Source organism: Dendropsophus ebraccatus, chromosome 3, assembly GCF_027789765.1.
Source record: "Dendropsophus ebraccatus isolate aDenEbr1 chromosome 3, aDenEbr1.pat, whole genome shotgun sequence".
NCBI lineage: Eukaryota > Metazoa > Chordata > Amphibia > Anura > Hylidae > Dendropsophus > Dendropsophus ebraccatus.
Genome location: NC_091456.1, coordinates 89,502,033 through 89,527,129, shown reverse-complemented (window position 1 = coordinate 89,527,129; position 25,097 = coordinate 89,502,033).

Genomic DNA, 25,097 nt, shown 5'->3' with positions numbered 1-25,097 from the left:
CTTTAATCTAAACGTATATATTATTGGAAAATTGTAATTTTTCATTTTTTTACAGCCTAATGGTGAATACTTTCCTCCAGCCCCTGTAGAGTTAAAATGCTCATTATACCCCTAGATTAATTCTTTAAGGTGTCTAGTTTCCAAAATGGGGTCACTTATGGGGGTTTCCAGTATACAAGCTTCCTAAATCAACTTAAGAAAAGAACTGGTCCCTAAAAAAATCAGTTTTGGAAACTTTTACGAAAATGTGGTAATTTGCTGATAAATTTCTAAGCCCCGTAACACCCTAAAAAAGTAAAATATGTTTATGAAATAAAGCCAGAATAAAGAGGACATATCCGTAATGTGACTTAGTAACTAATTTATGTGATACGACTTTCTTTTTTAGAAGCAGAGAATTTCAAAGTTCATAAAATGCTATTTTTTTCAATTTTTCATGATATTTTGATGTTTTCACAAAAAACACACAAAGTAGTGACCAAATTTTGCCACTAATATAAAGTGCCATATGTGACGAAAAAACAATCTCAGAATCGCTAGCATACGTTAAAGCATCACTGAGCTATAAGAGCATAAAGTGAGACAGGTCAGATTTTGAAAAATGAGCCTGGTCTTTTAGGTGCAAATAGGCTTGGTCTTGAAGGGGTTAATTATTATGTATTATTAATATTTATGTTACAGTTATGCTTTTTTTTCTTCTTTTTTCTTACATATATGTGTTGTAAATGCCTTTACTCCATGCCATATATAGTCTGCTTTTGTAATGAGGTTTTGGTTACAACCCCCTTTTGGGGCAGTACCAAACCCAAGGTGCTACCATTACTAATGGATATAAATACTGGCATTTAGTCAGTGAAAGTTAGCCATGACTAAGGAGCGTAGGCTCTGAAACGCGTCGGTTTTTCCTTGTATGGACGTCCATGTATTTTTAAAATCATGTATTTTTTCTACTTTTGAATAAATTTGGATTTTATCGCACTGGCTGGAGCTGGATTTATCTTTGCTTATTGCACATTTGGTCCATTGTTCTTGGATGGGATTCGGCCTATTTTCATCCGTGCTCCACTGAGGGTTGCTATATACAGACCAAGGACTTTTGGGTGAGCTGATTTTTTCCTGTTTTTTGCTATTTTCTTAAGAATATTTATCAGGTTTCTTTTATTTTGTGCTAAAAAAATCATTGCTATGGAATGGAAATGCACGGATGTTCCCTCCCTGGCCCGTTGGAAGTAGCTTGTAAATAAATATGTTCCATTATACCAAGCCTTGTATGAAAGTCGTAAATGTCCCAAGAAATTCAAGAAAATCTGGATTCACTGGCTCATGCTAGATGAGACGGTAGACGTCTAACCCTCTCGTAGTCTCCTTTGGGCGGGGGGGGGGGGGGGGTTCCGCTGTGCCTCAGTGTGGTTGATTGTGCTCGTGTGGTTGTGTGTTAAAGGACAACTCCCACTAAAAATTTTTTTAGCTTAATTAACACACATTACAAAGTTATATAACTTTGTAATGTGGTTAAATACCCGGTCTGGCCCCGTTCCCCCACTTTCGGACCCCCGACCCCCCCCGCCCGGAAGTTAAAGAATATATACATTACCTATTACGATCGTCACGGTCCTCTTCTCCCGGGCGGCATCTGGTGACGACGACGTCAGAGCCGGGGGCGGTCCGGGTCTTCTTCCTCCTCGGCGTCTTCATAGAGAGTGAATGGGATGGAAAAGGCTGCTGGTGCACATGCGCACCAGCAGCCTTTTCATTGGCTGGAGCGCATCACATGGCTTCCAGCTTCGTCAGTGCGCAAGCGCACTGGCAGCCTTTTCCATCCCCAGGACCCGGAAATCAGAGACATCGCTGGACGGCTGACGGCGGTGACGGTGAGGCGGACGGCGGGCGAATGGAGTGGCGATCGTCACCGGAGGGATGGTGAGTATGGTCTCTGTGTGTGTCTGTGTTTTTTTTGAAGGGGGGGGTCCCGCGGGAGTTGTCCTTTAAGTCTTTGTGTTATGTCAATACTCCGCCCGTATACACTTTTGCCTCAGTGGCAGTTGTTTCCCCTCAAGACTTACACCTATTGCAATGCTTCCTGTACTATTCTCTGGGACTTTAAGCCATCCCACCTTTTGTATTTCCTGATGGTGTACTCTTAACTTGCATACTTCGGGTGGACTGTGCCTGTTTGCTGGTTTTTGTATAATATGAAAAAAATTTAAATAAATTCTTTAAACAAAAAGAAAACAATCATTAAAAGGTCAAAAAAATGACATATACAGTCATGGCCAAAAGTTTTGAGAATGATACAAATATTAATTTTTACAAAGTCTACTACTTCAATTTTTAAAATGTCAATTTGCATATACTCCAGAATGTTATAGAGTGATCATCTCAACAACAAATACTTGCAAAGTCAATGTTTGCCTAGAAAATGAACTTTATCCCCCAAAACACATTTCAACATCATTGCAGCCCTGCCTTAAAAGGACCAGCTAACATCGTTTCAGTGATTGCTCCATTAACACAGGTGTGGGTGTTGATGAGGACAGGGCTGGAGATCAATCTGTCATGATTAAGTAAGAATTACACCACTGGACACTTTAAAAGGAGGCTGGTGCTTGGCATCATTGTTTCTCTTCTGTTAACCATGGTTATCTCTAAAGAAACATGTGCAGTCATCATTGCACAGGGAAGAGTATCGCAGCTAGAAATATTGCACCGCAGTCAACAATCTATCGCATCATCAAGAACTTCAAGGAGAGAGGTTCCATTGTTGCCAAAAAGGCTCCAGGGCACCCAAGAAAAACCAGCAAGTGCCAGGACCGGCTCTTAAAAGTGTTTCAGCTTGAGGGATCGGGCTACCAGCAGTACAGAGCTTGCTCAGGAATGGCAGCAGGCAGGTGTGAGTGCATCTGCACACACTGTGAGGCGGAGACTCTTGGAGCAAGGCCTGGTCTCAAGGAGGGCAGCAAAGAAGCCACTTCTCTCCAGAAAAAACATCAGAGACAGACTGATATTCTGCAAAAGGTACAGGTAGTGGACTGCTGAGGACTGGGGTAAAGTCATTTTCTCTGATGAATCCCCTTTCCGATTGTTTGGGACATCTGGAAAAAAGCTAATTCGGAGAAGACGAGGTGAGCACTACCACCAGTCTTGTCTCATGCTGTAAAGCTTTCTGAAACCATTCATGTTTGGAGTTGCTTCTCAGCCAAGGGAATCGGCTCTCTCACAGTCTTGCCTAAAAACACAGCCATGAATAAAGAATGGTACCAGAATGTCCTCCAAGAGCAACTTTTTCCAACAGTCCAAGAGCAGTTTGGCGATCAACAATGCCTTTTCCAGCATGATGGAGCACCTTGCCATAAAGCAAAGGTGATAACTAAATGGCTCAGGGAACAAGACATAGAGATTTTGGGTCCATGGCCTGGAAACTCCCCAGATCTTAATCCCATTGAGAACTTGTGGTCAATCATCAAGAGACGGGTGGACAAACAAAAACCAACAAATTCGGACAAAATGCAAGCATTGATTGTGCAAGAATGGACTGCTATAAGTCAGGATTTGGTCCATATGTTGATTGAGAGCATGCCAGGGAGAATTGCAGAGGTCCTGAAGAAGAAGGGTCAACACTGCAAATATTGACTTGCTATATTAACTCATTCTAACTGTCAATATAAGCTTTTGTTACTCATAACATGATTGCAATTATATTTCTGTATGTGATAAAAACATCTGACAAACACACATAAAAACCAGAGGGCAGCAGATCATTTGAAAATATAATATTTGTGTCATTTTTAAAACTTTTGGCCATGACTGTAGGAGCATAGCCACAAGGTGCAGGTTTTGACTAAAGTATTAGGAAATCCCTCTATGTTGCCTATTAAGACTATGTTCACATATCATCTTATTTTGGGCATTTCACGGTCGTCAATTTGGGTCTAAATAATAGACAACAGCTTGGTGGCACCATGGTGGCTAAATTGTTAGCACTGTAGTCTTGCAGCACTGGGGTCTTGGTTTAAAATCCCAGCAAGGGCAACATTTGCAAGGAGTTTGTACGTGTAATGGTGGTGGTTGATGCCCACCGGCGTGCAGCATGTTCAGGCACTCACCCCCTCCAGGATACATTCTTTGCTCTTTGCTTGTAACTCTTCTGCTGTTTTCACCATACCTGTTTTTCTTGTTCTGTCCTTGGGGGGCTATGTAAGTGCTCTGACTTCAACTTAAGGCCCTATTCCACTGAACGATTATCGGCAGTATTCGGCCGATATCGGCCGTTACGGCCAATAATCGTCCTGTGGAATAGAAGGCAACGATCAGCCGACATCTAGCGATCACCCGGGCAGCCCCACCACAGCACCCCCCAGCCCTTTCCATACTCACCCGCTCGCTGCTGCCGCATGAAATAGCAGCGGCAGTGAGCGGGGAAAGAGGTGCAAACGAGCGCTGAGAGTGCTTGTTTGCTCCTCAAGTGGGCCAGAGGAATAGGGCCTTTATAGGGCCAGTGTGTGCCTCTCTAAGGTGTCTCCCACCTCTCACTGTCTGACTCCAACTATTTAAGGTGACATCGTCTGCTCACCTAGGCTTGAGCAATATATTAGTATTGCTACTGCGAATGTGGCTGTTCCTGTATCCTGTACCTGTATTTGACCAGTTCCGGTTTTCTAACTACTGACCACATGTACCTCGATGATTCTTCTGTGTATGAGCCGATTTATTAACTCTGCTTCATCTCCTGTTTTTGGCTATGGCCATACTGTGAACTCACACAGTTGTGCTAAACCATTTGCTGCATTCATGCATCTGGCCAATAGCTGCTGCAAATGTGAATTATACTGCATCCATGCATCTAGTTATAGGGCCATATTACACGAGACGATTATCTTGCGAAAAATCGTTATATCATTCAAATTTAAACAATAATTGAAATATTGTTAGTGTGTTGTTGACCCTTCATTGTTCGCTAATTGTTTGCTGTAATTCTGCATTTGTTCACTAATCATACAGTGTAATTCCAAATTGTTCCTTCCTTGTAATGATCATAACTGACGACCATCGCTTTGTGTAATATAGTAAACAATTTCAGGTTAACAAGAAACAATCTCATTTGCGATTATTTATCGTTAATCGCTAATCGTTAAAAATCCCTGTCCAATAGGACACAGCTGAACTGGAGCGGCTGCAGAGGAGGGTAACCAAGGTCATTAAGAAATGGTTGGGTTACAGTACAGCTGGTTATCAAGCTTGGGGCTGTGAAGTTGGGGCTTTGTTGGGGCTATGCATTTCAGAAAAAAGATATCTTAGGGCCCTATTCCACGGGCCGAGCAACGATGCAAGCGAGCGCAGATCTGCTAGATTGGCGCTCGTTTACTGGGCCTATTCCACGGCCCCGATGATCGTTAAGCGAGGGCTGCAGGGACATTGTTACCAATGTCCTTGCAGCCCTTGCAGCAATACATTACCTGTCCGGGCTTCTCCTGCGCTCCGTCTTCCTCCCCGGGTCCCGCTCGCAGCATCAGCTCCGGAGCGGCCTGACTGAGCTGTCAGACCGCTCAGCCAATCACTGGCCGCGGTGTTCCCGGCTGTAACCATGACAAGGGGACATCCTCTACGTCTAGAACAGTGCTTCTCAATTTTTTCTACTAAAGCCTCACCCAACAGACAAATGATCCAAATCACCCAAATGATGCCTGGGCCTCACCAGACTGACCAAGAGGATGCTGGGGCCTCACCATCTGTGGTAGAAGTCCATGCAAATGTAAAACCCTCCAGTCTACCCTCCAATTGTCTCCTAATCTCTGTATAACATAAAATAAGTACACAATGAGTTAATAATGATCCTAAAGCAGAGATTGTTGGAGTCAGGGAAAGGACTGTGCAGCTTTTGGTCACTTTTTTAAGAACTGCCTCCCCAGCTGAACCTTACTAGCAACTAGAGGGCGCCTCACTGGGGAGGCCCGCCTCACAATTTGAGAAGCATTGGTCTAGAAGAAGGTTTTATCACCAGCACAGATGTGGATTCTTTACTGTAACAGCAATGAGACTATGGAACTCTCTGTCTCATGATGTTGTCATGGCTGATTTACTAAATAAATTCAAGGGAAGCTTGGAGGCTTCTCTCAATAAGTATTACACGTTATGGGCACTAGATTTCATGTAGTGGTATGTTTATCCAGGGATTTCTTCTGATTGCGATAGTGAAGTTGGGAAGAAATTTTTCTCCCTGTGATGGGATCAGTCTTGTTAGCACTCCTGCAACTGTTCCACTGCACCTGCCTGGCCAGTAATCATCGATCGCGGAGGGGAGATCCTTTGTAATGAGCTGGCCGGGGCCTCGGCAATCCATGTAGATGGTCTGCAGCAGACCATTATAATAGAGCACTGATCTGATTGATCATTGCTCTATTATATACACAGCATTGATCTCAATGGGAGATCAGTGTTGTGTATGTATGCAGCTTCTACTGTATATGAAAAAAAAATAGTGTTTTTATTAATAAATAACCCCCTCCCCTAATAAAAGTTTGAATCACCCCCCTTTTCCCATTATATAAATAAAAATAAATAAATAAACAAACATATTTGGTATCGTCGCTTGCATAATCGCCCGAACTATTAAATAATTACATTCCTGATCTCGCACGGTAAACGGCGTAAGCGCAAAAACCCAAAGTGTAAAATTGCACATTTTTGGTTTACATTAAATCCAGAAATTTTTTTATAAAAAGTCATTAAAAAGTCGCATATACGCAAACAAGGTATCGAAAGAAAGAATAGATCGTGGCGCAAAAAATTACACCTCACAGAGTCCCATAGACCAAACAATAAAAGCGTTATAAGGATGGGAATAGATGCTAGAAAATTTAAGTCTGTATTTGCAAAGATTTGGTGTCGCAAAAAATTAGGACTCATGTGGGTCTGTAGAGAGAAATATGCAAGCGCATATTAAACATGAGGAGGAAAAAACGAAAGCGCAAAAATGAAAACTGGCTCCGTCCTTAAAGGGTTAATTTAATGTCTAAAGAGCTTTCCAACCTCCACACAAGGACTGAGGCTTAGAAAATATGGATCAGATTGTACATGTGCGATATTGTTTTCCTGGGAGATCATAAGTGTCAAAAGGTGCCTATGAAATAAGAGAATCAGAGATGTCAGTCATGTTATACAACAGAAATGATATTGCAGCAACATGCACCATTATTTTTCCATGCACTTTATATTGTTTTGTCAGGATTTTTGTAGTGATCTGCAATGTGCCTGGATGATAAAAAGTGCCAAGCATATTTCTATATTGTACAATTAGCCAAAATGTTGTATGTATGGAACCGTTATCATGAACATAAATGTAGTGGTCAGGTTTAATGTTCTCAATTAAATTAACAAAGAACCACTGTACTATATTGCTGCAGGAAAACACATAATTTCATTGTTCATTTCTAGGTAATAACAGTGCAGACATACAGTGAATGTTTTGCACCACATGTGACCATTCTTACAGTTTTTACATTCTTACAACCCATTATTACATAAAAAGCTAGAATATTAATTTATTTTGACAGAACATTGCATTTTTTTCTTTTGTTCATTTCACATGAAATGAATTAGTACGCTGAAGAGGAAGTGGCTTTAGAAACCTGGGTTGTCTAGATTTTTTCTGTTTTGATTACTTTTTTAGCACATTGTTCAGCTAGCATGTGAAATGCTCCTGAATTACTGCCATTTGCTTTACAACAGTAAATCTCAGGTGATTTAGGAGACTTTAAAATAAAGAGTGTATCTAAACCGGACAGCACAAAGCAGCCGAATACCCAACACCTCATGCCAAGTCCCACTGTACTATGTAAATACAAGACTAAATGGTTCCTTTTTCTGCTTTATTAAGCATGTTAAAAACTTTAATGCACAAAAGTCTGGGTCAAATTAATGCAATGTTCCTCCCTGCCTTCTAAGAGCCATAGCGCTTTTTTTTTTTCTACCTACAGGGCTGGTTGGGGTGTATTTTTTGTGCCATGAGCTCTAGTTTTTATTAACCCCTTGCCTCTAAAGCCTGTTTTGGCTTTAATGACCAAGCTAATTTTTTAAAATCTGACCTGTCTCACTTTATGCGCTTATAGCTCAGTGATGCTTTAAGATTGAGATTGTTTTTTCGTCACATATGGCACTTTATGTTAGTGGCAAAATTTGGTCACTACTTTGTATTTTTTTTGTGAAAAACATCAAAATATCATGAAAAATTTGAAAAATTTGCATTTTATGAACTTTGAAATTCTCTGCTTCTTAAAAAAGGAAGTCATAGCACATAAATTAGTTACTAAATCACATTATCAATATGTCTTCTTTATTCTGGCATAATTTGGTAAACATATTTTACTTTTTTAAGGTGTTACGGGGCTTAGAAATTTATCAGCAATATATCAAATTTTCATGAAATTTCCAAAATGGATTTTTTTAGGGACCAGTTCTTTTTTTAAATGGATTCAGGAGGCTTGTATACTTTGTAAAGGTTCTCTTGAGTACAACAGTACCCCATATGTGGGAGTAAACCACTGCATGGGCACACAGCGGGGCTCAGAAGGAAGGGAGCGCCAATTAGCTTTTTTAATGCAGATTTTGCTGAAGAAGTTTCCAAGCGCCAGGTGTGTTTGCAGAGCCCTTGTAGTGTCAGCAGAGAGAAACCCCCCATAAGTCACCCCATTTTCGAAAGTACACCCCTCAAAGAATACATCTTGGTGTGTGGTGACCATTTTGACCCCACAGGTATTAGAGGAAAGTATTCAGAATTAGACAGTTAAAATGAAAAACCTGAATTTTTCCAATAATATGTTAGTTTAGTTTGAAATTTCTCAATTTCACAAGGAACAGGAGAAAAAAAGTACCCCAAAATCTGTAACGCAGGTTCTCCTGAGTAGAACAGTACCCCATACGTGGGCATAAACCTCTGTATGGGCACACAGCCGGGCTCAGAAGGGAAGGAGCGCCAATTAGCATTTTCAGTGCAGATTTTGCTAAAGAAGTTTCTGAGCGCCAGGTACGTTTGCAGAGCCCCTGTAGTGCCAGCGGAGTAAAATCTCCCCATAAGTCACTCCATTTTGGAAAGTACACCCCTCAAAGAATTCATTTTGGGGTGTGGTGAGCATTTTGACCTCACAGGTATTAGAGGAAAGTATTCAAAAGTAGAGAGTAAAAATGAAAAACTCGAATTTTTCCAATAATATGTTTGCTTAGTTAGAAATTTCTAAATTTCACGAGGAAGAGGAGAGAACATTCACCCCACAATCTGTAACGCAGGTTCTCCTGAGTAGAACGGTACCCCATATATGGGCATAAACCACTGTATGGGCACACAGCCGGGCTCAGAAGGAAGGGAGCACCAATTAGCATTTTCAGTGCAGATTTTTCTGAAGAAGTTTCTGAGCGCCAGGTGCGTTTGCAGCGCCCCTGTAGTGCCAGCGGAGTAAAATCTCACCATAAGTCACCCCATATTGGAAAGTGCACCCCTCAGAGAATTCATCTTGGGGTGTGGTGAGCATTTTGACTACTTAGGTATTAGAGGAAAGTATTCAAAAGTAGACAGTAAAAATGAAAAACTCGAATTTTTCCAATAATATGTTCCTTTAGTTTGAAATTTCTCAATTTCACGAGGAACAGGGGAGAAAATTCCCCCCAAAATCTGTAACGCAGGTTCTCCTGACTAGAACGGTACCCCATATGTGGGCATAATCCACTCTATGGGCACACAGCAGGGCTCAGAAGGAAGGGAGCGCCAATTAGCATTTTCAGTGCAGATTTTGCTGAAGAAGTTTCTGAGCGCCAGGTGCGTTTGCAGCGCCCCTGTAGCGCAAGCGGAGTAAAAAAAAACATAAGTCCCCCCATTTTAGAAAGTGCACCCTTCAAAGAATTCATCTTGGGGTGTGGTGAACATTTTGACCCCACAGGTATTAGAGGAAAGTATTCAAAATTGGCCATTAAAAATGAAAAACTCGAATTTTTCCAATAATATGTTGGTTTAGTTTAAAATTTCTAAATTTCACGAGGAATAGGAGAAAAAAATTCACCCCAAAATCTGTAACGCAGGTTCTCTTGAGTAGAAAGGTACCCCATATGTGGGCATAAACCACTGTATGGGCACACAGCAGGGCTCAGAAGGAAGGGAGCGCCAATTTGCTGGAGCAAAACCGCAGCTATTAATAGTTATTAGAATAGCGCAGTTACTAAAATACAATAAAAAAATGAGATTACAGGTAATGCGGGGTGGTTTACGGGCAACCTGGGGTGGTGATGGGCAACCTGCTGTGGTTACGGGTAATCTTAAGGTGATTACAGGCAACCTGCTGTGGTTACGGCCAACGTGAGGTGGTTACGGACAATCTGGGTTGGTTACGGATAAACTAAAGTGTTTATATGTAATTTGGGTTAGTTACGGGCAATCTGGAAGGGGTCATTGGCAATTTGTGGTGTTAGAGGCAACGTGCGGTGGTTAGAGGCAACGTGCAGTGGATACGGGCAACGTGCGGTGGTTACGGGCAATGTGCGGTGGTAACAGGCAATGTGCGGTGGTAACAGGCAACGTGGGGTGGTCAGGGGCAAAGTGGGGTGGTCATGGGCAGCGTGCAGTCGTCAGAGGCAGCGTGCGGTGGTCAGAGGCAGCGTGTGGTGGTCAGAGGCAGCGTGCGGTGGTCAGAGGCAACGTGCGGTGGTCAGAGGCAACGTGCGGTGGTCAGAGGCAACGTGCGGTGGTTAGAGGTAACGTGCGGTGGTTAGAGGCAACGTCAGAGGCGACATGCGGTGGTCAGAGGCAAGGTGCGGTGGTCAGAGGCAAGGTGCGGTGGTCAGAGGCAAGGTGCGGTGGTCAGAGGCAAGGTGCGGTGGTTAGAGGCAACGTGCGGTGGTTAGAGGCAACGTGCTGTTGTCAGAGGCGACATGCGGTGGTTAGAGGCGACGAGCGGTGGTTAGAGGTGACGTGCGGTGGTTAGAGGCGACGTGCGGTGGTTAGAGGCAACGTGGGGTGGTTAGAGGCAGTGTGCAGTGGTTACGGTGAACGTGTGGTGGTTACGGGCAACGTGCAGTGGTTGCCTGCAATCTGTGGCGGTTACGTGCAATCTGGCATGATTACGGACAACCTGGGGCGGTTACAGGCAACCTGGGGCAGTTACGGGTAATCTGGGGGGTTAGGGGTAATCTGGGAGTAAACTGCAGTTATTACTATAATAAAAAAAAAGTGTGTGTTTTATTTTTTTGTGTGTTTGTCACTTTTTGTACTTTTACACATTTGTTTCACTGTATTACTATGATTACTGTGATATTTTCTATCACAGTAATCATAGTTCAGTGACAGAGACCAAATTGGTCTCTGTCACTTAAAATTTTCAGAGTTGGCTGGTTGTGAAGCGCATGCGCATTTCATAACCAGCCAGGACGTCGAGGAGGAAAGAGCTCCAGGATCAGGTAACGTATAAGGGGTAGGGGGGGTGACTGGGGGACGGGGGTGACAGGGGGGGTGGGGGGCGACTTGGGGGGTGGAGGGACATAACTTTTTATCCCCTGTCACCAATGATTTATGGTGACAGGGGATAAAAAGTGCTTCTTTGCACTGGGAACAGGCGATCGGCGGTATATAGTATATACCGCAGATCGCCTGCTCCGGGACCACACAGGGGGGTCCCTGATCACTGCCCCATGCTCTCCGCTACCTCCAGTGGCGGAGAGCATGCGGCTTTGATCATTATGGATGGGGGCGGCCATCTTGGATCTGATGGCCGCCCGGGTACGGTGATCTGGGGTCTGATCGGGGGGCTGATCTGGGGTCTGAGGGGACATTTTTCATCTCCCCCCACTGTGGATTCACGGTGGGGGGAGATGAAAGCTCTCGGCGGCGCCGGTAATTCCCGGTACCGGAGATCACCAAGGGGAGGTCAGGCTGCTAAATAACATCCGTTATTTTAGACTCAAAATGACGGACGTCATTTTAAACGGAGCTGAAAAGACGTTGTGTGAACATAGCCTAACACTGTAAAATATGCAATTATTAAGCAGCGTTTAAGGGTTTAATGAGACTCAACTTCGGGATCGCAGCTGACTCATTACCTGTGGTCCCGGAGACTGATGTGAGCGGGATCGCTTTATACAAAAATTGTATAAGGGTGGAACCACCACTGCTTACATCATCATGAGGAGTCTTTTTTGACTCTCTTTTGTGATCCTCCCCATGATGATGTAAGCAGTGGTGGTTCCACCCTCACACAATTTTTTTTCTTTTCTCTATATATGTGCTTTTGTATTATTCTGGTATTAGACACTTGATAAAGAGACCGGACCGGTCTTGAAATGTGTTGTATCGCTGGCATAATTCTTTCAATTAATTTTAGATTTATTCCTTCAATGATATTTTATATCACTATTACCTCTTGGACCTGTGCCTGTTTTACGTGTCTTGGAGTGGAGGAGGATATTGACAATATATGATTATAAACACACAAGACATATTAGATATAATTTGCTTCTCTTTTAGTGTAATTCCAATGAAAACAATGGGGCAGCTTGACTTTCAACAATTTTTATTGTAAATAAAGCATAAATCCTCCACCACATGTACTTTGTTTTTATTTGACACTATTGCATCACATTAACATTTGAATCTCATTGACATATATTTAATTCTGAGCGCAATCCAACCGTGCAAAGTCTTCCTGGATAAAAGTGCTACTTGTATAAGGCCGCTAAGAGTCAACTTCTATAGTAATCATATCATTAAAGATGCAGACTACTGTGCATAGACTCATAGAGCATGGGGTTGAGTATATGGATACAATTCACATCAAATTGTGCCTTACTCTAAACTCTTTACCTTTGATTCCCATTGAACCACTCAGCTGGATTCTCTGGACAGTTCACCAAACTGTGCTCATATTACTCTCATTACTCAATGCGTTTCCTGCTTATTCAACAATTATTAGGGGTAAAAAATATAAAAGTGAAGTAAACATGTTTGGTATCACCAAATACAAAATTGCTGACATATTAAATGATCTCATTCCTTACCTTGCACGGTAACCAGTGCAAGCGCAAGAAAACGGCTGATTTTGGTCACATTGCATTCCAGAAAAATAGAATATAAAAATAAAAAAATATCCCTCACACAACACCACTGTCAGGACAGGTCAGGGTACACACAGGTGACGGAGAGACAAGTGAAGCCCCTACCCACGCCCTCTGTCCCTGCCTACTTGCCTCAATGTGTCCTAGAGGATATTAGATAACTTGGAGCTGTCCCCTACGCTAATGTTGGTGGAACAGGACACAAGACAAATGAGACAATCTTGAGACAATTATGAGACAAATATACACAATGGCGTGTGGTCAGCAAGCTTCAGTCAAACCAGTAGAGATATATACCAGTAAAAAGTCGCTAGGCAATAAACTGGGTCTGTGAGGCAAACCAGAGTCAAAAAATCAAAAGGCCAAAACTATAGACCAAGTCAGGAGACAAACACGTAGTCAGGGACACTAGTTAAAGTCAGGTTACCAATAGACAGCAAATCATAGGGTAGGAAGTAAGTATAGGTATGTTAATTATACGCTATTGCAGGCATCAGGCATTGTGAACGACTGAGCTTTCTATGTTTTGTTGCATATTTTATGGAAAAATCAAGAGCGTAATTACAAAGTACAGTTGGTCCCACAAAAATAAGCCCTCAAATATGTCGATAAATGAAAAAATAAAACAGTTATGACTTCTAAAAGGTAACAAGGAGAAAGCGAAAGCCCAAAAAGAAGAAAGAAAAGCCCATGAAAATTAGTTGTGGAAGAGGATTACCCTCTTAAGGATGCATGACGTAAAGGAACATCATGCATCCGCTCGGGGAGTTAAGAGGGGGGCTGTGTCACGACCCCGCTCTGAACTGCCGCAATCCCGACTGCTATCTGCAGCACGGAACCGCGGCTATTAGCGGGAGCGGACGATCGCCGTTCCCGCTAATTAAGACCGTTAGATGCAGCTGTCAAACATGACAGCTGTTTCTAACTGTCTTAAATGCAGCCTTCCCTGGTGTCTAGTGGTGGGAACCCCCCCCCCCCCCCGCACGCACGATGCCCTCGCGGAGGGGGGATCCCTTCATCTTACTGGGACAGGCCTCAGCGTCGGAATGACGTTGATCCCGGCTCAGTATTCTATTGCATTGCTCTGCAGCAGGCCAAAGTAATAGAGCACCGATCTCATGGATCGGTGCTGTGTTATACAGCTACACTGATCTCTATGAGAGATCAGTGTAGTTGTATTGTATTAGAAGTAACCCAGGGGGACTTCAAATTACTGTTACAGTGAAAAAAAATGTTTCTATAAATACAAAACCCTTTCCCCTAATAAAAGTATGAATCACCCCCCTTTTCCCATTTTATAAATAAAAATAAATACATAAATAAACAAACATGTTTGGTATCGCCGCATGCGTAATCGCGCAAACTATTAATTTATCACATTCCAGATCTTGCAAGGTAAATGGCGTAAGCGCAAAATCCCACCAAAGTGCAAAAATTCTGCATTCTTGGTCGCATAAAATCCAGAAAAATTGTACTAAAAAGCAATCAGAAAGTACATATCATGGCACAAAAAATGACACCTCAATCAGCCCCATAGACCAAAGGATAAAAGCGTTATAAGCATTGGAATAGAACGATTTTGAGGAACTTTTTTTTCTGTAAAAGGTTTTATTTTTTTAAAAGCTATCAAATAATATAAAAGTTATGCAAGTTGCATATCATTTTAATCATACCGACTTGTGGAACATAGATAACATATTCGTTTTTCCATAAGACGAACGGCATAAAAAACCCCAAAGAAAAAGAATTGCCTTTTTTTTCAATTTCATCATGCATATAATTTCTTCCTGGTTTTACAGCATATTTTATGCAAAAATTAAGTCTGCCATTGCAAAGTACAATTAGTAACGCAAAAAAATGGCTCATGTGGGTTTCTGGGTGAAAAAATGCAAATGATATGGCCTTTTAAAGAGAAGGAGGAAAAAACTAAAACGCAAAAAATGAAAATTGGCTCCGTCCTTAAGAGGTTAAAGGGCCAATTCTTCCAAAAGGTCTCCTTTAAATATAAATCAGTATATAAAATGAATAATAGCAACTTTTGTGCCAATGAATATTGGAAAAGGAAGTTGCCAAGAATTGTGCCTAATTTATTCAAAAACAATTTTCATTTTCAATTTTTCATTATGTCTGCTTATTAGCAGTCATAATTTTTTTTTTTATTTATTCTTTGAGAAATAAGGTTAAAGTATACGACTTCACCACAACCACTTTTCTAATTTAAGAAATGTTGATACATTTTTTAAAGGGAATCTTTCAGCACTAGGACACAACCTGACTGCTGACAGTGTGATACAGATGATAGTACCTTTTGTACATCTGTACATATCGACTTAAATATACAAATTAAATAGGAACATGTCACATAGGTGAGTTAATGCATGCATTTCCTTAAGGTTCCTTAAATTTAGCAGCACCACTGCATGGCATCTGTTGATTTCCTTACACAGTTTGCAGGTTTGCTTCTCAGAATAACATTTTTCATCTAACATCTAAGTATAACCTCAATATAAGACAGAAAAATCTCCCTAATTCTGTAATTCCATTTTCTGTATTTTAACAATGCTTTGATCACAATAATAATAATAAAAAAAAATCTGACAACAGTATTATTCAGTAGACGTTAAGCTGGCCTGCATTCTGCTGATAACAATATCAATGGAAATGTATCTCTTACTACAGTCCCATGGACATTATTACTAATGACAGTGTTGAAAAGAGCTTGATCTGGCAGCATGGACAATGCATATCATCTGATCACTCTTAATCAAGGATTACTTTCTGTATACAGGGAATATAACATCATTGTAACCAAGCATGGAACAAAAGTAATATCACAGGGGTGTCAAATAACATGTACGCCACAGATTTGAGTGCTCTGAGTGCTCAGAATTGTTAAAGAGTGGAAACCAAAAATGTTACCAATATATTTTGCTGTAACATAGTAAACAAGGTCGAAAGAAGACAAGAGTCCATCAGGTTCAACCTAGGAGAATCCTACTGTGTCGATCCAGGAAGGCGAAAAACCCCTATGGGGCAGAAGACGACCGCCCCACCACAGGGAGAAACTCCCCCCCCCCCCCGACTGCAATGGCAACCAGAACAATCCCCAGACCAACGTATCACCAGAAATCTAATGCCCATAACTTGTAATATTATATTGTTCAAGAAAAGTATCAAGGCCTCCCTTGAACTTATTTAATGAATCGGCCATGACAACCTCATGTGGCAGAGAGTTCCACAGTCTTACCGCTCGTACAGTAAAGAACCCACGTCGATGCTGATGATGAAATCTTCTTTCCTCTAGACGTAGAGGATGCCCCCTTGTCATTGTTACAGACCTAGGAGTAAAAAGACCACTACAAAGATCTCTGTACTGTCCATTCATATATTTGTACGTTGTGATCAGATCGCCCCTAAGACGTCTTTTTTCTAGCGTAAATAACCCCAAGCTTGATAACCTGTCTTGGTACTGTAACCCACCCATTCCCTTAATGACCTTTGTTGCCCTCCTCTGCACCCGCTCTAGTTCAGCTGTGTCCTTCTTATATACCGGTGCCCAAAACTGTACACAGTATTCCATATGTGGTCTGACTAGTGATTTATAAAGAGGCAAAACTATGTTCTCATCTTTAGCATCTATACCTCTTTTGATGCACCCCATTATTTTATTAGCCTTGGCAGCTGCTGCCTGGCACTGATCACTAAAGTTGAGTTTACTGTCCACCAATACCCCCAGGTCCTTTTCGGAAGTAGTTTTACCCAGTGTTTTATTATTTAGCACATAACTGTACTTATTATTTCTATGGCCCAAATGCATAACCTTACATTTATCCACATTAAACTTCATTTGCCATTTCTCCGCCCAAGCCTCTAGCTTCTCCAAATCCCTCTGTAATATGATATTATCCTCCTCTGTACTGATTACTTTACCCAGTTTAGTATCATCTGCAAAAATGGAGATTTTACTCTGTAGCCCCTCTACAAGATCATTAATAAAAATATTAAAAAGAAGTGGACCCATCACTGACCCCTGTGGTACCCCACTAGTAACTAAAACCCAATCTGAATATTTTCCATCAATGACCACCCTCTGTTTTCTATCACACAACCAGTTACTTATCCATTTGCATACATTTTCCCCAAGTCCCAGCATCCTCATTTTGTAGACCAACCTTTCATGCGGCACAGTATCAAATGCCTTTGAAAAGTCCAGATACACAACATCCACAGCCTCCCCCAGGTCCAGTCTATAACTTACCTCTTCATAGAAGCCGATCAGATTAGTCTGACAGGACCGATCCCTCATAAATCCATGTTGGTGCTGCGTCATAAGATCATTTTCATTAAGATACTCCAGTATAGCATCTCTTACAATCCCCTCAAATACTTTACCTACTATAGATGTTAGACTTACGGGCCTGTAGTTTCCAGGATCACTCCTTGACCCCTTCTTGAATATTGGTACCACATTAGCTATGCGCCAGTCCTGTGGAACAATCCCTGTCGTAATAGAATCTTTAAATAATAGGAATAACGGTCTGTCCAACACAGTATTTAATTCTTGCAAAACTCTAGGATGGATACCTTCTGGGCCCGGTGTTATGGATTTTAATGTTTTTAAGGCGTTTCCCCACTTCTTGTTGTGTTAGGCAGGTGAGATTTATGGGAGGATTAACATTATCCCTAGTCATGTCGTCTGTTATGGGATTCTCCTCTGTGAATACAGTAGAGAAGAATGTATTTAGTAGATTGGCCTTTTCCTCTTCCCCCTCCACCATTACATCCAGATTATTTTTGAGGGGACCAACATTTTCGGTTTTAAGTCTTTTGTTATTTATATAGGTGAAGAACATTTTGGGATTTGTTTTACTTTCTGTGGCTATCCTTCTTTCTGTTGTTATTTTTGCTTCTTTTATTTGCGTTTTACACATTCTATTCTTCTGTCTATAGTTGCTCAATGCTTCCCCACTACCTTCTTGTTTTAGTTGTCTGAATGCTTGTTTCTTATCATTTATTGTACCCCTTACAGCTGTAGTTAACCACATTGGATTTCTCTTATTTCTACTACGTTTATTCCCATATGGTATGTGTCGTTCATACGATTTACCCAGGATGCTCTTAAATATGTCCCATTTCTCTTGTGTACTTTTATTTCTGAAGGCATTGTCCCAGTCTATGTTCCCAAGGTCCTCTCTTAGTTTTTGGAAATTAGCCTTCCTGAAATTTAATGTTTTTGTAGCCCCTCTACTAATAATTTTATTGAAGGATAATTGAAAACTTACTATGTTATGGTCACTATTACTTAGGTGACCCCCCACCTCTATTTTTGATATTCTGTCGGGCCTATTGGTTAAGATCAGGTCCAGAAGGGCCCCCCCTCTTGTTGGTTCCTCTACTAGTTGGGAAAGGTAATTATCTTTTACTATTTCCAAAAACACGCTTCCCTTCCTGGAGCTGCAGGTTTCTGCTTTCCAGGTTATGGTAATTTTTATACATCAATATTAAATATGTTTAAAGCGAATGTACCGTCAGGTACATCGCCTTTTTTTCTTACATTAGTCGATCAATGTCGGTGCGGGATACTGGTGACGCAGTCCTTTTTTTAAAAAAAACTTTGCCTGGATCCCACACTCTGCACAGCTCTTTTGCTGTGCACTGGCCCAGCTCTATGCACGAGGGCCATTCCTAGTGTCATCCCCCAGTGTGACAATATCCCCTCTCTTTTGTGATGGGGCTCTATTAGAATCAGTTGAGTCACGTCACAGAGGGGATATGGTCACATTGGGGGGCAGTGGGCCCATTGCCAGTGCATACAGCCGAGCTAGTGCATGGCAAGAGGACGGAGCCAAGTGCGGAAAACAGGCAATATTTAAAAAAAAAGGATAACGTCACTGGGATCCCCGCATTGGTGCTGATCGGCTAATGTAGTAAAAAAAAAAAAATCAATGTACCTGATGGTATACAGTTTTCCATTTAACAAGGTGATTAGCATGAACAGTGCTATAATTTCAGTGCTGAATTCGTTTCATAAACTAAACCCCAACTTCAGCAACATCCTGTGTCCTCTTGATATGTGCCATGTTGCTATGCAACATGTGCGTCATAATGACAATGCCTTATGTTCCTTGTGACATATATAAGCAGGCAAGCTCCTTAAGACTATTGTCTGAGCCCACAATAGCACAGTAGAGCAACCAACCCTTATTGTTACAGCAAAGTAATGGTTAACTCTTCCCTGGTTCTGAGCTTTGTGGCTATGCAATATGATATTTTGTCCTAATGAGCTTATCGAGGCCTGGCTGTTTAAACCCAGCCAGGTTGCTTACTCTCACTTTTTTTTGTCTTTTTAAAGTACCAATACAGAAAGTTTAGTGGTTTCATGAAGATTGATTATCTATTTAATAAAAAATTCTGTCTGTCTGTCCTTTATAGACTTCCGAACGCCTGAACTGTTTGACGCCAAATTTGGCACACAGATGGTTGCCCGGGAAGATTCGAGTGAAGGGGATGGGAAGGACATCCCCATAGAAATGAATGGTAGAATCTCCACACTGCACAGCCAGATCAACATGAGACAAGAATCACAATCACAGATATGAAGGCCAGGCCTGTTGGCAGCTCACAAGGAGAGGGTTGGAGAAAACAATCCCATAGAAATAAATGCTAGAATGTTCTGGAGATCAGATTTTATCTCACAAAGATAGTCAGTGTCTGGCCACACACCCCTCCTTACACACACACACACACACACACACACACACACAATAATGGTAGTTGGGAAGGTATACTGAAGCCTTAGCAACCAATATGATTACTTCTTCATTTTCAAAGGGAGCTGGAATCTGGTTGCTAGGGACGGCTGCCTCAAGACAGACCCATAGAAATAAGTGGTAGAATGTTCTGGAGATCAGATTTTACCTCACAAAGATGATGTCAGTGTCTGACCACACCCCTCCCCCCCCCCTCTCTCTCTCACACACACACACACACACACACACACACACACACACACACACACGGTAGATGGAAAGGTATAATTTTCACACTGACACTGTACTTTGGTAGCGTCGGGTATATTATATGGTTAAAACTAAAGATGAGCCAAACCCTGATATCAGTTTTAGAAGTTGCTCAATATAATTTATCAAATTTATATTAGATTCAATGCCAATAAAGATTCAGTTCTACACCTACAGAACTCTAGAATTCTACAGAATTAAAAGTGTAATGGGTTTGCCCTAGCATTGCTTTGAGTGTCATACAGAAATCAGAGATGAATAGTGCATTTCTGTTTACTGTCTATTGTTAAGAAGTGAGTACTTATGTCAAAATGACAGGAGTCCCTGTATAATTTCCATGGCGCACTAGGTCACTATGTAAACTACATATACTGTATGCCTTCTACTCAGTGAATACTTGCTAGGCCAGGTTCAGAGTGATGTTTATAGTATAAGAATACAGACTCATTCCCTGCTCCTTTGTGGCCAGGTGATCACATGCATATACTTCTGCAATGTTCTAGTAGCCACTAGATCCCCACAGAGGAAAAGGCTGGCCTGGGTTTGGCCACAGAGAGAGACATGGAGCAAGTGAGTATTTATACACTACACAGGCTATGGGTGATATGCCTAGCCAGTTGGCTATTCCACTGCAGAGAGCTCCGCCACAAAATCCTACTGGCTTACTAGACGCCGTTTTACACTGAGCCATTTTTTTTTTACATTTTAAAAATGTTTTTAAATCAATAGGTGTCAGAAAGTTCAAGTTCGAATCAAGTCTCCCATTACTTATAAGTTGCTGTATGCCTGCAGGAAGTAGAGTCTTCTATATAGTTTGACAGGAACTGTCTAATGCAGAATATATTTTCTATGGGGATTTGCTATTGCTCTGGACAATTTCTGTCATGGAAAAACGTGGCAGCAGAAAACACCATGTCAGACTTCAAAAAAGCTGAAGTACTGGAAGGCTTGATATTTTTGAATGGTAGCAATTTACAAATCTGTATAACTGTATGACACCAATTGATTTGAAAACATTTAATTTTTCTCTAGAGTACCCCTTTAAGGCATGAACTAAGAGGTCTGTTCTAATGCTACCAGGTCCCATATGTAGCAAGCTGCAATGCACTGTTCATTTTGACACCTTTTATAATACACAGCATTAATTGTTTTTGGCAGTTTGTGCTACAGTAGGTCCTTTGTGTTACAGGACCTAGAGGTTAACACACTATTACATTCTCACACAGTGAGCAGGAGGAGTGTGTGTGTGTGTGTGTGTGTGTGTGTGTGTGTGGGGGGGGGGGGGTATGGGGAGCCACAGGAGGGGCTTCCCGGACGATGCTAGATTGTCTGGGTGGCCCTTTGAAGATAACTGAGGTCTGTGGCCTGCACTCCTTTCACGAGGAGCAATGTGCAACAGACTGTCACTTTTGTTATGTTTTTTTAGAGCCTATTAAACCTAATACACCAAATTATAATTGGCCGCAACAGGCAGTAATCAGCCAGGTATGGCCGATAATCATTTGGTGTAATAGGGCCCTTAGGAGCAAATGTCGTGTTTTGACAAACTGATATTAGTGCTCTTTTACTAATACTTGTGTTTTCACTCTCAACCACTACCAGACACAGACCAACAAAAGGTATGCCATGCACCTTCTAGCCTCAACTCTGTAAAAGTACTTGAGTAACCCAGCCAGAGCCGTGACTTTAACCCAATTGAACATCTCTGGAGAGACCTAGATCTGACCTAACAAAGCTTAAGAGGATTTGCAGAGAAGAATAGCAAACAAAGACGAAATCTAGGTATGCAAAACCTTGTGGCATCATACCAAGGAAGACTGGAGGATGTAATCTCTGCCAAGTTTGTCCAATAAAGTACTGACTAAAGGGTCTGAATACATATGTCAGTAAGTGCAATATTTTAGTTTTCCATTTTCAACAAATTAGCAAACATATATATGTTATTATGGGATGTCTAATGCAGCATTATGGGAGCATTTTGTTTTCTTTTACCACAAGGCCACAACATAACAAAATATGTAAACAATTTAAAGGGTCTGGAAACTTTCCAAATGCATGGTGTATAGGTGTAGACAAGATTTAAAGAGGACCTCTATCCAAAAAATTTGTTGTTCTTACATAGTTCTTAAAGAGGACCTGTCACCCCCCGTGCCGGGGCAGAGCCCGGCCCACCCCCCGGTGGAGACCCTTATACTTACCCCGTGCACAAAGTCCTGCTCCTGGACCCATTCCCGATAAATCACCGTCGGAAGCCCAGCGCTCGCTCATCAGAAATGAGTCCGACGATCATAGAGAATGAATGGAGCCGTCATTCTCTATGAGCGTCGGACTCATCTCTGATGAGCGTGCTCTGGGCTTCTGACGGGATTTCTCATAGGGATCAATGCAGTACTTAAGTACAGCATTGATCAATGTAATCTATACTTATCTATACTATTACTAATAGCTGCTGAAGCCAATAGTAATCGAGAGCTAAGTCGGAACCAGCGTGATTACGTCACTGAGGCCTGGACAGAAGGTTTGAGGCATTGGCTTCTAACTATCGCATTGTGAAAAATCAATACCCCCACTAGACCACCATGTAGGCTTTTTAACAGCATTTAAATGGTTAATAAGCAGGATCGAACAATCGGTTTGTGCTGGTTAATAGCCACGATCCCCAGCTGCTGATAGAAGCTGGGAGCTGCCTGGTAAAGAGAGGGTTCATGTTGTTTGCCCTTTCTGAACCCTCTTAACAGCAGCATGATGGGTATACCTGTCATCCATAGTTAAGGGGTTAAATCACTGTATGTGTATTCTCACCCTAGATTTAAGAGGTGCACGTCTATTGATAATTCCCGGTACATTTCTGAGGCTACCTGTGTGGCACCAGCTCAGAACCTATATAGATTTCCACTACAATTTGTGCCTGCTACCATTTCCTCCATTGTGTTTGCTCTTAATGTAATATTACTGTAAAAAAATATTATTCATATGTAGAATACAATCTAAAATTGTACTGCTTCTCTATTGTTTGTGCTGTGTTAACTGTTAACATATCATGCAATTTTTTTTCTAATATAACCAACATAAATCGTTTAAGAACCGCATAGACACAATTAGTACATTCAGAATAATAGAGCCACACATAAAAACCCTTGTTAGATATGGTATTTATTATGACAAATAAACTGCCTATTACTTTTCTGTTGTTAAATAGTTCAAGTTAAAAAGAAATAGCTAAGGTTGAATAAAAGTTAATCTTACATTTATAAACAGGGAAGAAAATCTCATCTATTTGAAAGTCTTCTTTCACTTTAGGTATTATTGTACATATAATGGTTCCCCCATGGCCTCTAATACACAATTAAAATGCAATGAATTAGTGGATAGGGAACCATATAGAGAAACAATTGCACAGCAGCCTGCACATTGCTCTTGCCATGCTCCAGAGAGAAGAAAATCAATAGGTAGTTTGAGTCACAGAGTGTTTCTGATACAATTTATCAGCAAAGTACCAAAGGCACATGAAAGAGGAAAAAGGAAGACACAATAAAAAGAAATGTTTCAATAAGAATATAACTTCTCACATATTCCAGCTATGGTATTCAAAGAAAAGATGATTCTTTGGGTAAATCCAGAGGTGGCGGATTTGCTGCCGATTTCAGCAGCATATTTCAGTACCATATGATTGGATGGGGTTTTCAATACGCTGTCCAAATATAGGACTGTATACAATTTGGCTAACAATTTGCCAGAACTGTGTCAAATAGAAACAGCTGTAAACTGCCCAAAGCAACCAATCACAGCTCAGTTTTACTTTTTACCAGAGCAGAAAGCTGAGCTGTGATTGGTTGATATGGGCAGTTTACACCAATCTCTGTAATACACAGTTAAATAAATCTGGGACATTCGGATTTAGAATCCGAATGATGCAGTTTTTTCGTTTGTAAATAAAACTTGTAAGGTAATGTCCCGCATTGACATGGCACTGAGGAATGCACAGTTGCTTAAGTATGTTAAAGAAGCGAAATATCTGGCAAGATCCATTTCAGACCACATGCCTGTGTATCTTGAGCTCCTAACGGGGGGGGGGGGGGGGGGGTAGTTGGGGTGGATACCTGAAGAGTGATACCATATTGGTTTGATGTGATAGGGAATGAGGAAGAGGTAGAGGGTCGGAGAATGTAGGAGAATAACTGGGGATCTGTGGCAGATGGTGTAGTGTGGGATACTGCAAAAGCCTATTTGAGGGAGATCCTGAAAAAATTTATAAATAAAAAGAGGAAGCATTTTAGACAAGAGGAGGGAGGATTGTTGGGAAAAGTGCAAACCAGTAAAGCAGAGTATGTAGCATCACCTAGGTTAGAAAACAAAGAGAAATGAAAGAAGGAATATACTAATATGTTAGCAAGGAAAGCTAAGAATAAAATGTTATTTATGGGGGAAAAAAATGGTATTTGAATAGTGGGAGACCTAATAAGCAAATTATGTCCATAGTAAAGAGCTAAAAATGAAAAAAAACAACTATGTATGCATATACAAATGTAAGCCATGGCCGTTAGACACAGTGCTGCCAGATTAAAAGTTGTTTTTAGGAGAATAACTGCATCACTTGCCGTACTTAAAAGTATGGGTATTGAAGGAGGGTGAGAACTTTAAATATTTAGGGGTGAATGTGTCTGCTAAGGTACAAGAATTTACAGTAAGAAATACAATACCGGTTATGAAAAGTCTAAAGGAGAAAGTAGAAATATGGATAAGGTTGGTTAAATCAAGATGGATACACAACAACAACTATGTTGTCTGAATAATATCAAAATTTTATTTACCATGATACATTACACAACATGAATAAAAATCAATATTCCATAAAAAAATGTATATATACTTTTAAAAATAACCACTCAATAATAAAATTACATGTATAAAATAACCCACATAGAATGAATAATTTACCAAATTGCGAGTGTTAGAAAATGTCTACTTCAGTGCCAGAGATATGTAAACATA